This window comes from Bactrocera oleae, chromosome 4 (genome assembly GCF_042242935.1).
Source record: "Bactrocera oleae isolate idBacOlea1 chromosome 4, idBacOlea1, whole genome shotgun sequence".
Taxonomy (NCBI): Eukaryota; Metazoa; Arthropoda; class Insecta; order Diptera; family Tephritidae; genus Bactrocera; species Bactrocera oleae.
Window position 1 is genome coordinate 54,779,243 of NC_091538.1, and position 14,472 is coordinate 54,793,714.

At 32.9% G+C, this 14,472-nt stretch overlaps 1 protein-coding gene across 1 annotated transcript in view; it reads right to left on the bottom strand.

The window, feature by feature from the left end:
- LOC106619164 (mucin-22) overlaps positions 1 to 14,022 on the bottom strand; it is a 379,015-nt gene extending 364,993 nt beyond the window's left edge. The window contains exon 1 of the mRNA XM_036363357.2: positions 12,505 to 14,022. The gene's annotated coding sequence lies outside the window, so the exon portion shown is untranslated. The remainder of the gene's footprint in view (positions 1 to 12,504) is intronic.
- Between the last annotated feature and the right edge of the window lie 450 nt (positions 14,023 to 14,472).

Here is a 14,472-nt window from a genome sequence, read left to right on the forward strand (position 1 = left end):
TATTCGCTGCTGTTTAACAACTGAGTAATATACATTTATTTTATCATTAACCATTTGAGAAGTGCACATGTATAAAAAGTAAATGAAAGAAAATCAAGTATTCTCGTTGAGTAGTTTGAAATCACGAATTAAAATTCTTTATTGTAATATTTTTGGAACCTGTGGTTAATATTTTTTTATTATATTGTAAAAAAGTTTTGATTGTTGTATGGAAAGCGATCAGCTTTGACTCTAAATATGTTTACTGTAAGTCTGGAAACCTTTCTGTCTTTATTTAAATGCAAAATTATTAGTCAGTATTTGTCATTTTTCATATTTTTTAGATTTGATGAATTGAAATCTTGAATTCCTTTTCCAGGCATTTTTGTTCAATATAATATTTTGAGATTTAATGCAAATATTTCCATGTATTAGTTTCAGTATCATAACACAAAAATTATACCCTAATTATTATGCATGGCTATTAGACCGAGTATAGTAGCCATTACACAATCGTAGCCAGAAGTTTGCATTACACATGGTAACAGGCTATTAATCGTAGACCGTATAAATTGCTGTTATACTTGTAGTAAGGGACAGTAGATCGGCTACTATACACTAGTTGCCTTATATAATTTGAATGTTATAACAATTTATTACAAAATTTAAAGTTTATGTTTTGCCTTAACGATTTTATTCACAGCAATTCGGTCGTCTCGCCCTCTCATCTTTACACAACTTCAAAACTTAATTCTTAATACAACAAAGTTGCGCGAAAACAATAAACGAGTTTACGAACATATATTTACAAGACACTAATAATATATATGTATATGCAAGGAATCACATTCCATATGAAATTGCCAAAAGAAGAAGCCAAAAAATATCATAGCCAAAGGATGCTAAAAACGCATTCAAAAGTGTTTTAAATGAGCGCCAGGAATGCCTTGAAAGCAGAGCAAGCAAATACAACTAAAAGAAAAAAAATTGTAATAAAACTGGGTATATGTAAACTCAAATTCGTAGGCATGTGAAAGCGTAAGCACAAGAAATTGAATACGAAAGTGACTAACAAAGTCAAATGCGTGGAATAAAATTCGCAGAAACCCAAGAAATGTAATAAGAGAAATTAAAAAGTGAATTTAACTATGAGAAGAGAGCGTTCATAAGGATTATCCCAAAAGAAATCCAACAAATATCAAAAAAGAAATGTAAAAATTTCGCACAAAAGAGTCAAAGCGAATTCCTCAAATTTCACTTATAAAGTGAACTATACAGCGAGCTATAGTAGTGCACACACACATATATACCTATTGTATATTTAAATAGTATTTTAGCTCGATTGCTTAGCACAAGCAAACAAGCAAGCGCACGAGCGAGCAGGCAACAAAATGAAAACTTTCAGTTAAAATTTACACAAAAGTTGTTGTATGCACTCGTGCGTGTGGAAGAAGGAAATTTAAGATTTTCATTTAAGATGCAAAAGCCGCAAATCGATTGCACTTTACACTTAATAACTTTTCCAACTTGCTATTAAACGTTGCTGCAGATGAGTTGAGTTTGTTGTTGCTTACATTGTTATTATTATTGTTGAACATATTGTGCTTTCGAAGTGTATTTATTTCAGGAATTTGTTTGCTTTGTAGCTTCGCAAGCCAAGCGTGAAAGCGATTGTATGCAGGTATGACAGGGCGTATGAGTGATTTTTTGAATTTGTATAAACACTTTATATAGAAATTTTAAGGAATTACAATTAAAATATATAGCATTTAATTTAAATGTTGCAGAACTTTCTTAAATTTGACAAGCTTTTATTGATTACAAAAAAAATAATAATTCTTTTATGCATACTAAAAACAGTTCTAGTAAGGCAGTTCTAGTAACAGTTCTTGAAATATTTCAAATATTTTGCTTTCAAAACAAAAATGTATGCCATCTGAAGATATGTAGAAAACAACAATTAGGACAACATTCCATTCGCGTCTCCACTTGTGAAAGCGTGCTTGTCACATTACGAAAATTCCCTCCAGCAGCAGCAGCTTAACAAAGCGCTCACAAATACAGGCACGCTGGTAAAAGTATTGCAATTCAGCATGAATTCATTGCAATAAAAAGTGCCGCGAGGCTGTCTGGAATGCGACACATTTCAAATGAACATGATTGCAGCTGGAGATGAGAAACACATTTCACAAATGTAAACACATAATTTTTACAAGCCTTCAATTGTTGTTTACGCGCTACAAGTTATTTTTTATAAAGATATACAAGTATTTAAACAAAAAAAATTCATTTAATATGCAGATAAAATAATTATAAAAAAATATCATTACAAATTTCAAAACTAATTTTAGTTAAAAATAGCAAATTCTGCGCTTTTAAGAGAAATGTTATAAAATTGTTAAATAATCGAAGAAAACCCTTCTTTCGACAAATCAATAATGTTTGAATTGAATGGTGTATAAACTCAAAATTCCTTAATCAAAATAATTTTTATATATTTGTGTATGGCTACAGCCATATCGATAATTCTTTCAGGTTCTAAGTCTAATGTGTCTACTATCTTTATTTACCTTTAGGTCTAGATCATTCCATTCATATTCAGCGCTAAACCATATTGACAACTTTTAAGAAAGCCTGAAAGCCCTTAATATCACTAAAATATCACCAACCTAAACTGTTTAAAGTCAGCTGGCAGCAAGACGGAAAACACTATATTATGGTATATAGGTGGCACAAAAGGTCTGACCTAATTACTTAAACTTTAGACTTTGCTTAGCTATGCACGAGAACATTTTTTCAAACGATTTTTAAAATAAATAACTCACACATTAACCGACATATACGGCATATGATTGGTTAGAATAACAAAAATCATTATATGTAGTTTATGGGAGTCGAGGTAATTAGTAGACCAATTTCACGTATTTTCGTCATTAAACTCAAGTATATCCAATATTACACATTCAGTTAATTTTGCTTAAATATATTACATATTGCCCGATATATGCGGTATAAAGCCAACCGGAAGTTTGAAAATGTTTATATTAGGCATATGAGGGCCAATGGAAATATTGACTCGATTCAACTAATTTTTGACACACAGGCATACATACAGAGATTGACCCATATGTTTGATAAAAAAAACACTAGGGTCCATTCATTCCGAACATAGGGGCTTCAACAGTTATGATTTGATTTGGATAAATTTTGGCCATAAGATAGTACGCTTCAAAGGCACTATTTGCGAAAAGTTTTGTTATATTAATTGGTACTTTATATATATACTGGAATGTGAAAGAATCAGATGGAATTTAAAATTATGTTATATGGAAAGTAGGCGTGGTTGTGATCCGATTTCTGTAATGAATTTAGTTGATATCGGTCCGAATTTTAAGACCTGCTCTTTTAAAACCTTCTTGGGCCATCCTGCATATAAAATTTTATGTTCCGGATGCATTTAGTAATTGGTCTTCCGCCCTTTTAGTAGTTTTTAGGAAAACCATTATATGGGAAGTGGGCGTTATAATTTGTCTTCTGCAAATTTATGCGATATTGCTTGAATTATTTGTGAGATATTTACATTAAAGCCTTTAGAGGCAAAGCCACGCCCACTTTTCAAAATTTTTAAACTCACAGGTGCCACTCGTTATTGTGATTCGTTGTGCCAAATTACAGTTTTGTATCTTAATTTGCGGCTAAAAAGGTTTTCGATTATTAGCGTTTTGTGGGCGTGGCAGTGTTCCGATCTATGATCTAGCCCATCTATGATCTCGTTTTTTCGGTTTGATCAAGAAACACGTGTACCAAGTTTCATTAGGATATCTCAATTTTTACTCGAGTTACAGCTTGCACAGACAGACGAACGGACAGGCAGACATCCGGATTTCAACTCGCCTCGTCATTCTGATCATTTATATACAAGTATAATTAATCTTAGCTGAACGTTAGTCCCGGTTTAACCAAAACAGTCCAAATTAAAAAAAAAAGAATAAATTGAATGAAATTGTGTTGCTGTCTCACCTATTATATGTCGCGATTTTTAGAAAATTATAATATGGAGGAAATCGATGACGAAAAAAAACCACCGCCGGGACAAATATGGTCACCTAAATTTAACCCTTTTTCTATCTCGATTAGTTTTAGCTGATACGAAAAACTTTTAAGTGAACATAACTATAATACTCATGTACATGTTGCAAGAGTAAATTAAACAACTTTCGTGCATCATTAATGATGAAAAAAAGGTGACTCTCATACAGAGATCTTATCTAAAATGTTGTTTTGGAATAATTGTGTTAAAATAGTTTATGTGTAACACATGTGTAAAACATCCATATAACTTTCTACAATTCTCAACTTATTGATATATATTTGAATGGAAATGTCAGTCGAAAAAAATTAATACTATTTCATGTCAAAAAAAAAATGTTACAAACTTAACACACAAGAGAAGAATCAAAAGAATTGAAAATGAACAGCGCCGGAAGTGAAATAAGACAACTCCGAAGAGCTCTCCCTTCTTTCCGTAGAGAGGAAGTGAAAAGAAGTAGAAGTATTTGTGTTTCGTTGATAAAATATGGAACACGAGCAGCAAAGTGCCACTGAAACCCGTAGCAATGCCTAGTGATAGCAGCATACACACATAGACATGCACACAAACTCGTACCGTTATTCGATGCGATGAGAACAAAAGGCTGAATGAACAGATTTGTGCCGCAAGGCAGTGAAATGAGCAATCAGCGGGTAAAATGCGGCGTGACGTGAAGGGAAATGTACATTTTGCGCAGACAATATACGGCAACAACAACAACAACATCAAATGAATTGGAGAAAACTGGAAGACTAACTAATGCGGTTGGTAAAGTAATTGAGGCAGAAGGGGTATCTCGAATGGTGTAGTACAATGCATTGAGCATATTTAAGTATGTAAACATGTGTGTGTGCGCCACTCAACAGGTGCAATCGATGTTATGTACAGCCAGTGTTGTTGTATATGTGTGTGTTTGAATGCTCAGGCACTGCTGAGTGGCACGTCGACAAGCAGCAGATTACAAATATCACAATATCACTTTTCCTCGCATTCTATAGTTTATTGTTTCACACAGCTTTTTGTTTTAGTTTCGATATTATTTATTCTTTTCAGTTCACAGCGCTCTGCTGCCACGTAGTAAGCTGCCTGATTGCCACATGCAACGTGTGCACCGCAAAATATGTTGAAACTATTTGCAACAACAGTATTTTCTTCACTGCCTGGCTTAATGGCACAATATTTGCTACATATATGGAGCAAAATTTTCAATTTATATACAAATATGTGTGATTGCTTTCGTGAAGTATTATTATTTATTATTAACGCATATACTTGCATTCTGTTGGTTTAAGGAAAAAGTTATAGAAAAGTTATAGTTGTTATATTCAACAGGTAAAACTTAAGAAAAAAAAACAAGCAAAAACATTATCTTCGGTTGCACCAAAGTTATTATACCCCTCAAAATACATAAAATTCCTTCCAAGAACTTGATTTTGATCGCTCAGTTTGTATGGCAGCTATATGCTATAGTGACTCGATCTGAACAATTTCTTCCAAGATTACACGTTTACCTTAGGCAATAACTCATGTCAAATTTGGTGAAGTCAAATGAAAAAGTTTTTTATAAAGCACTTGTTTCCGATCCGCTATCGTAACACCATGCTCACAATTTTATCTGATCGGTTGCCATAGCTTTCTCGACACTTCGTTCTTGGCTTACATACAGATTGAGGTGTCTGGGGTCTCATTTCTTTAATCATGAGCAAATTTGTGATGAATTCAAAACGTTCTGTTAAACAAAAGAGTTCACAATCTTCTAGAGAATGACATTACAAAAGATATTATTGAAATCGCCAATAAACTTGGCAGAAGATTGGGTCGTGAGGTTCATATCTGCCATGCTAGGAAAAGTCTCAATAACGAAAAGTTCAATTTTGATGATTTATTTACAATACATACTTTTAAACTGCGCGTGGAAAGCTAAACGGTAAAATATTGGTTACTATATAGCTTGGTATAACCCCGTTTGATATTCGTGATCTAGGTTTTCTGGCACTATTTTACAATAAAAAAAAAAACAGAATAACGAGCTTGCTTAAAATTTTGTTTTTCGAAGAAAATCACGGCTTTAGAAAAATTAAAAATGTTGCAGAAGTTTTTTGTGGAGCCCACTTTATCATGAAAACAAGTTTTTGAGTGGCACAAAGTATTCATTGAAGGTCGTGAAGTCATCGAAAACTTGACTCAGCCGAGTCGTGTGCCCAACCCTGTTAATGACGATAATATTAAAAAAGTTCAGTAGATAGTTGAAGATCTCAACTTCTTTTATGAATCGACTCAACACAGTTTGGTTAATGTTTTGGGTATGAAGCGTGCAATGCTGGAATCGTACCAAAATACCTAAATCTTTTGCAAAAACGATGTCAAGTAAAGGTCACAAAACAGATGCTTGACAACGTAGCTGAGGACTTTACATTCATTAAACGCATTATTACTGGTGAGAGAACGTGGGTTTATGAATCTGATGTCGACACTGTCCAACAACCTAGCGAATGACGTTCCGAAAACGAACCGAAACCTAAAAAAACCAAAATAGCCTGAAGGCACTGAAAGCCATCCCGGCCGAGGCTTATAACAAGTGTATGGAAAATTAGATTAAGCATTGACATTGGCTTATACTATTGCTACCTTTTTTTTGTCCGTCCGGGTTAAATTTAATCACTTGGTAGAGAGACTAAACGGTTCCCTTATAAAAATCTCTTTCAAAGTAAGCTTAAAAATAAGTTTAATACAAAATTAATGCTAATATAAGTAATTTTCATGATTGAAATAATATATACACAAATATTTGAGAAATTTGAAATTATATATAATTTGTATATATCGTCTAACATTTGTATTACCTTAGATCGTCTGCAATATCCTTTAATAATATTAATACAACATATACTTGTAAACGCGTAAAATCATCAACATCACTAACCAATAGAAATATGGACGCCAGTGCGTATGACTAACGCAACATCAGTTACCTGCCTCTAGTTATCTAGAGCACGAACAGTTCTGTTAAGGCTTATTTAAATTTATATATGCTTCATATATTATATATATATGTATATATATATATATATATATATTTATAGGAATCATATACATAAGTCCCCTAGAGGTTTCTGCCGATCAAACGTTGATGCAGTACTCAGTACAGTGCAGTAAAATGCCGTTTATCTTGCAATTAAAGCATTCTTCATAGTCCAGCTATTTTGTACAAAGATAATTTTCATTGTAAACTAGTAAGGATATTTGCGAAATTTTACTTAAAGTTTTATTGCTCCGAAAAAGCAAAGAAAATTTCGACAAAGTGAAAACCGAACTATTTTTTGTAGCTCTGAAAATGTTCAGTCATTGCTCTGTGAAGGACAATCTTTGTCTTCTTCACTTAGACATATTTTTTGATACATAAGATAGGTTATCGTTTGGCATGGAACTGATCGCTATCTTGTGCATAACGGTTTTCTTCCAAAGTAATAAAAGTACTATAACTCTGCCATTATTGAAGACTAGAAATATTCTATTTTTAATCTTATGACTTAGAGTGACATTTGATCGATTTCAGAAATTAAACAATTCGCGTGGCACCGCCCACTTTTAGTTGAAAACAATATCTCAACAAGTAGTAATACTACTTGAACCGATTTTGATATATAACATTCCCACGACACGCTCATTGTTCAATAGAGACAAAATCTCCCAAGTGTACCTGCTTTTATCAGTGGTCGTGTTTTTCTCGTACATCAAACGTTTTTTTTTTTTGTTCAACGCGTTAAATACAAAAAAATAAATTCGGCGGTTTCATGAAATTCGAAATTTTTTGAAAGTTATGCTATTTATATTTTTTTTTTGCATGATTTTGAAAAATATTTATTTTCTCTGCTAACAACCCGAACCGATTTCGCTTATATTCAGTACGATTATGAGTGAAAATGTACTCTTTCATTTTATATTACTAATTTTTACAAAAAACGATATTTCTAAAAAATTCGAACAATTTTCTTAAACAAATTCAAAGTCAACTTCTCAATAGCTTTCAGTATTTATTCGAAAAAGTGAACATATGTATGTAAGTTATTGCTGCGCGGCAAAAGAAAAACACGGGTAACTTTTGATGAAGTGAAAATTTTAATGTTTTTCTTTTTGCCGATGATTCTTCATTAAATAAGAAATACGTTATGAAAAAATTTTTTTAAAACGTAAGTCTAAGAAATTGGCATGGATTGGTATGCAAGGCATTGGTGCGATCTCCCAAGAAATTATTGTGATCAGACCACTAAAGTTTATATAATGCAGACGTAATGTAGTTGATTTCTAAAAATATATAATATCGGTTCATATGTTCCCCTAAGCCCCCTATACATAATATAATGAACCCCCCTCTTCTTTTGTTTGATATAATCTGTTCAAAATTATATTTGTATAGTTTTTCAATATTTCTTAAAAAACTCATAGGAAGTTTTCAACTATCGATATCGACAATTTCCTACCCAATTCAGCATCCGAAAGCACTCAAAAGTTGCAAAACTTGAAATTTCAATCGCATTTTCACCATCACTTTGTTGTAAAATGATCTAGAAAGTGTAAGCTGACAAGCGTGTGGCACGAACTCCAAGTTATAATGACTTTTAAATTCTCAAATAACAGCAGTGATTACGTGTATGAAGTTGCTTGTGTGTTTGTTCGTGCTCTTCACACACACACATGCGCGCAATGTTTGCATAGAAACATAAGCTAAAATTCATTACAAACACATGCATACCGTTACTAATACATATCTATTAGCACACATCTGCGCATATGTTCATATACAATACATACATATGCCCCATTGCGTATGTGCAACATGCAAAGTTGCGTTGTCAGGCGCCAAAAGCCGCTTGGTAGCTGTGCACTTTCCTGTAACACTTACATGCCGACTTGAGCACCACACTTAATGTACTTCGTACTTGAACTAGTGGCGACAGGCGAATTCGATTATTCGCTTTTTCCTGCCAACATTCCTCACTTCATGCTCTTGTCTGTGGCAATTTGGAGTGTTGCTTCGCCGTTTGACGCATGAAAATTTCCAGGCAACAACTCACACACACACGCGTCGCACTGCAGATGGGTTACTTAAACATTTATGCGCTGAAATGTACAAAAGTTTGCACATGAAAGTGGAAGCATACCCAAATGGCTGACGTTACAACAAAAAAGATGTGAAAAAAGATATAAAAAAAAAGAGGAACAAATTTACTTGGCAAAGCGCCGCCATCACTTGCTGACTTTTGTGATTACATTTCAGTCAAATTTACTTTTGCCAAAGTCATTATGCTCTGCATGAGATTCACTCAGACTATACGCTGCTCTGTATTAATACCGTTATCGGCGCACTCTGATTGCTGATCTATTGGCGATAATTGATTGTGGTGAGAGTTATTTGCTCAACTGATGCTTGGCAAAAGTTTGACTATCGGAAATTTTTGACGTAAAAGCATTAGTTTAATGAAATTAGTGAATTTTTCATTTGAGTAAGGAATATGCTCAAGAAAATTTAACATGGCATTTGTGAAATTGTGAATTACTGGAGATGTTTTAAAATACCATAGAATTATTTTTGTAACGGTTTGAAAGAATACTATTTCGGGCAAATTTTTTTGATAAAATTTAAAGCAATAATTGTTCAACTAAACTAAAGTGCCACTTTAGAAACGAAGAAGTAAGGGCGAACTGTAAATTGAATATTTTCACCTTGACCAATTCAAAATCTATACAAGATTGTTTGAAAGTAGAACGAGGACTTATACTGATTGAAGAGAAAAGTTAGTTGAATCGGTATGTATTATTAGTTAAAAATTGACGCGCAACAACGCGCTAATACTTGTAAAATATATTTTCGCCTAGTACTACTTGTATATGCTCTACTTACCAACGCGAAATTTGACTTTCAGAAGCGGCTGAAACCCTTAAAGTAATTGTCAATGTAATAAGAAGAGTAAGCCTTCCATTACGAAATGTATTTCGAATTTATAGACTATTTTTACCATATGATCAAATTTGACCAGGACTGGTGCATTTAAACTTCGTATGCAAACCGAATCCATACAGGAATTTTCTCCTAGATTCATGCAATATTTTTTTATGTTTGTGTGAAGCTTGATATCCATAAGTCAACTTTTGTGTGTTTGGCGATTTTTACAATGAAAAAAACATCGAATAACGAGTTTGCTTGAAATTTTGTGTTTCCAACAAAGTCACGGCTAAAGAATGGTTAAAAATGTTGCAGAAGTATTTTGGGGAGCCCACCTTATCACAAACGCAAGTAGTTGAGTGGCACGAAGCATTCAGCGAAGATCGTGAAGTCATCGAAAACTTGCCTCATGCGAGTCATGCTTTCATCCACCTCTGTTAATGGCGATAACAATAAAAAAGTAAGAAAAAAAATACTTGAAAAATGTCGTGTTAGCATCAGATATAAGGCAGTATATCTTAACATCTTCTCTGGATCGACGCAACACGTTTTGATTCATGTTTTGGATAGCAAGCGTATGAATTATATACTCTTACCAAAAGACCAGAAACTTTTGAAAAAACGATATCAAGTTGAGGTCACTAAAGAGTTGCATGACAACGTATGTGAAGACCTTTGGTAGCTGTGCATAAAATGCATCATTGCTAGTGACGAGACGTGGGTTTACTAATATGACGTCGAAACTGTTGAACACTCCAGCAAATGGCGCTCCTAAAATGAGCCAAAACCGGGAAGACCAAAATTCGCCGCTTATAAGGCATAAAGCAAGTGTTTGGTTAATTGAAATAAGCATTGGCATTTTGAAGGAGAGAATATATATTTGGCTTGTCAAAATAAATATTTTTGTTTTATTTTGTTTTTTAACAGTCCGAGTCAATTTTGATCAGATTGTATATTATTTATTATGTGATGTTGAAACTTTGTACTGGATAGAATCAAAGCTCTATATTATTCTACAGTGTGTTTTTCTAGCGAAGCATCGTTGAAAGGGTGTATATTTAAAAAAATTCTGAAATATATACAAATATACATATACTACAAGGCACATTTTCCCATATAGACATCGATCATATCAGATAGGAGGATAATTTTTAAGTCCTAACCAATTAGCTAGTTTGATTATTGAAATCTAACATATTTTTTTACAATTCTCACCACAACTCTATTTCTTCATTCGGCTGTGTGGTAAAAATTATACTCGTATATTGCTTAAAATTCGTCAATTTTTCCTGTATGCTTTATAAGGATTGTAAAGCTTTCAAACAGACATATGGATTACAAATAAAACAGTTATACGCTTTACTATTATATCTGCTTTGAGTTACAAATATGAGATTAAGGTATCAAGAGTATTTCAATCGGGTTATGGCTTATGTTCTGAGTGAATGGAGATATACTCGCTGCAGTTTTCATATTTTCCTGCTAAAAAAAATGAGTAATATATGCTCACAGCATAATTTACTCGCTGTTCGTGTGAAGAGAAATATTGCTAAGCTATTTCCAGAGATCATGCCGGATTTAATATAACTACGTGCTAACACGAATAAATTGCCTCAGCGATGGAAGGACAATAATCATAATCTACAGAATATGCATTTATTTTGCCTGAATCCCCACTATTTCATATTCCATTTGCTAATAATAATAATTACACTGTTCCCACCTAAATTGGGGAAATTTAATCATCGAGAGACTAGTACAACCACTGAAATTGACAATTTCTGCGGAATATTATTTTTTAAAAAGCTGCCAATAACTTTCCAGTGAGCAGAAGAGAGAACTGATAAAAAAAAATGCTGTCACAAAATTTAATAAATTTTTGGTATTTACAAAATTGCTCACCAGTGACCTTCTTTTTTAGAATCTACAAACAGATTCATAAGGTAATACGAATATTATTATTCTGTGGTGAAAGACAAGAGTATAATGAGTATCGAGTTAAAAAAAAATTTTTTTTTGGCAATCCCAAGCATTTAATTAAGAATTAAAAAAGAAATTGTTTTAGAATTGAGATTTTTTTCGCGATTGGGTACTTCGTGTTTTACTATTTTAAACTAAAACTCGCGCAGAGCCCTTATCTTCAATACTCTAAAAAAAATAAAATTTTCAATTTTCAGTTTTCAATGCACCATCTTAAAAATCTAATTTTTAACAAAAAATGTTGAACTAAAAAAAAACGCATGTAAACTATTGTATATTGTCTGAGTAAATTTCATATCTAGGATTCTGTATAATATTCAAAACTTGGTCTAACCAATATTGCAAAATAGAATTTCGAGGTATAAGAGACACACAATTATCCTCTTTAAGAAATTTTTGGTATTTCATAAAACTTTTTCACAAAAAAAGCCGTTACTTTGTAATATTAATGTGAGGTGAGCTTTTATACCATACGAGTATATATACTACATACAAGAAAGTAAGTACTTACTTTCAAGACTCTTAAAAAACATATCCGCTAAGTCATAAAGCGCGTCATCCCGTCATACGCGTCGTAAGTGTTCACGACAACCACTCGCGCAATATTATTGTTTTTTGCTGTGTTTATTGTTGTTCTGGGGCAGCTAGTGGCTTTACAAATGAGGGTCGACTACTTAGTTGCTCCTCTAGCGGGAAATGTTGCCTCTTTATTGCCACATAGTTGCTCGTACCGCAACACAAAACCGTTAAACGAATCACATCACACAAATGGAGTCAAGCTGAAAGAAGGCACACAAACGAGAGGATACACGATATTATTACAGTTCGCGCACCAGCACACACACGCACGCTAGCACTTTATTGTATTGGTGTAGCACACGTTGCACTAGCAAATGCTATTAAAATCATTTACAAATTAACCGACACCTACAAAGGTGACGCACAGATACGCCTCAGCGCCATGCAAAGGGCGAGAACAACATGTCGTATGAGTGACGGGCACTTGGTATTTATACAACGAAACACTTGTGTTTGCCTTGATATTTTCATGTAAGCATAGGAGTATGTAACGACCGATAATATTATATATACAAGTATACACAGATATATAGATATACATATATATATATATATATATACATATATATAGTTATACAGTGTGTCGAATAATCTGCTGCTCGCTCTCTCTGCTGTCACAGCCACATAGTTCGCCTGCTAATTGACAGCCCTGCATGGCCGACTATTTTGATTGCCTGCTGCTCGGTTTTGATAAGCGGCACGTGACGACTACCGTTATATGCTAGCAACACACATATTTTGTTATATTTCTGCAAATACGCTCGCACACAGTGACGGAAGCTTAGTTGCCACTCCAACTTCCGTCTAATCTATAATCGATTTATGCTCACTTCACTCACTCACACTCACTGGTTGGCAGCGTTCATTGCTAAATACAATACCGCAGTGGCCACTTTGGCCAGGCTTTTCATGTTTCGACTAGTTTTGGCGTTACTTCGCAGCACTTTTCATTTCGTTATGCCGTTAGACCGTTGAATGGGGAGGTTTCACTCTCACTTCATTTCAACCTGTGCTGCTTTGCAAATTTTGTGCCTTTATTCGTTGGCTATTCGTCGTTTGGCTAACGGTATATTACATTTGACATTTTGTAAATTTGTTGGTGTGTGCTTAATGGTTTTTGGTTTTACTCACTTCACTTCTGATTGCGCTCACTCACGGTTGCACTTTGAATATTTTGGTGTCATTTCGCTTGGCATTCGTCAATTGATTGATTTGCATATTTCATTTGAAGCGTGTACTGTACGGTTACACACATTTGAGGTTGGCCAAATTTTCAGTGTTGTTTTGTTATTTTTTTTTAAGAATATTTTTTCGATCTGTTTTATTTTATATAAAAATTATATGATAATACAATTTTTTTTTTATTTACGGTGTAGTGCAATTGATATAAATATATTGAATTATTATATTATATCGATGTATGAAATCTTTTCAAACACTATATCATATAAATATTGAAAAGCTCAGAAATATTAATTATTTTATCAAAATTTTTTCCTTAATTTTTTTTATATCTTATTTTTATTTTTTTAATTTCTTTTTAGTTTTTAATTTTATTTTTAATTATTATTATTTTGTGTTTTTTTTTTAATTTATTTTATTTTATTATTTTTTTTTTAGTATTTTTTCGCAATATTTATAATTTAACTTTTCTTATAAATTTAATTCACTTTCACTCGCTTTTTAAACCGTAAGCCTCCGTTTAGACTTACAATATATAAAATTACCGGCAGTTTTAATATAATAATTGTTTTTTATTAACCTTTATAATGATTTTTTAAATATGTTATACCTTTTTGGTTTTAAATTTTATAAAATTGAGCACTTTATATACATTTTTACACAACTCTCATGATTCACTATATAATTTTCCTTCATTAAAATTTTTTAACATTTTCTA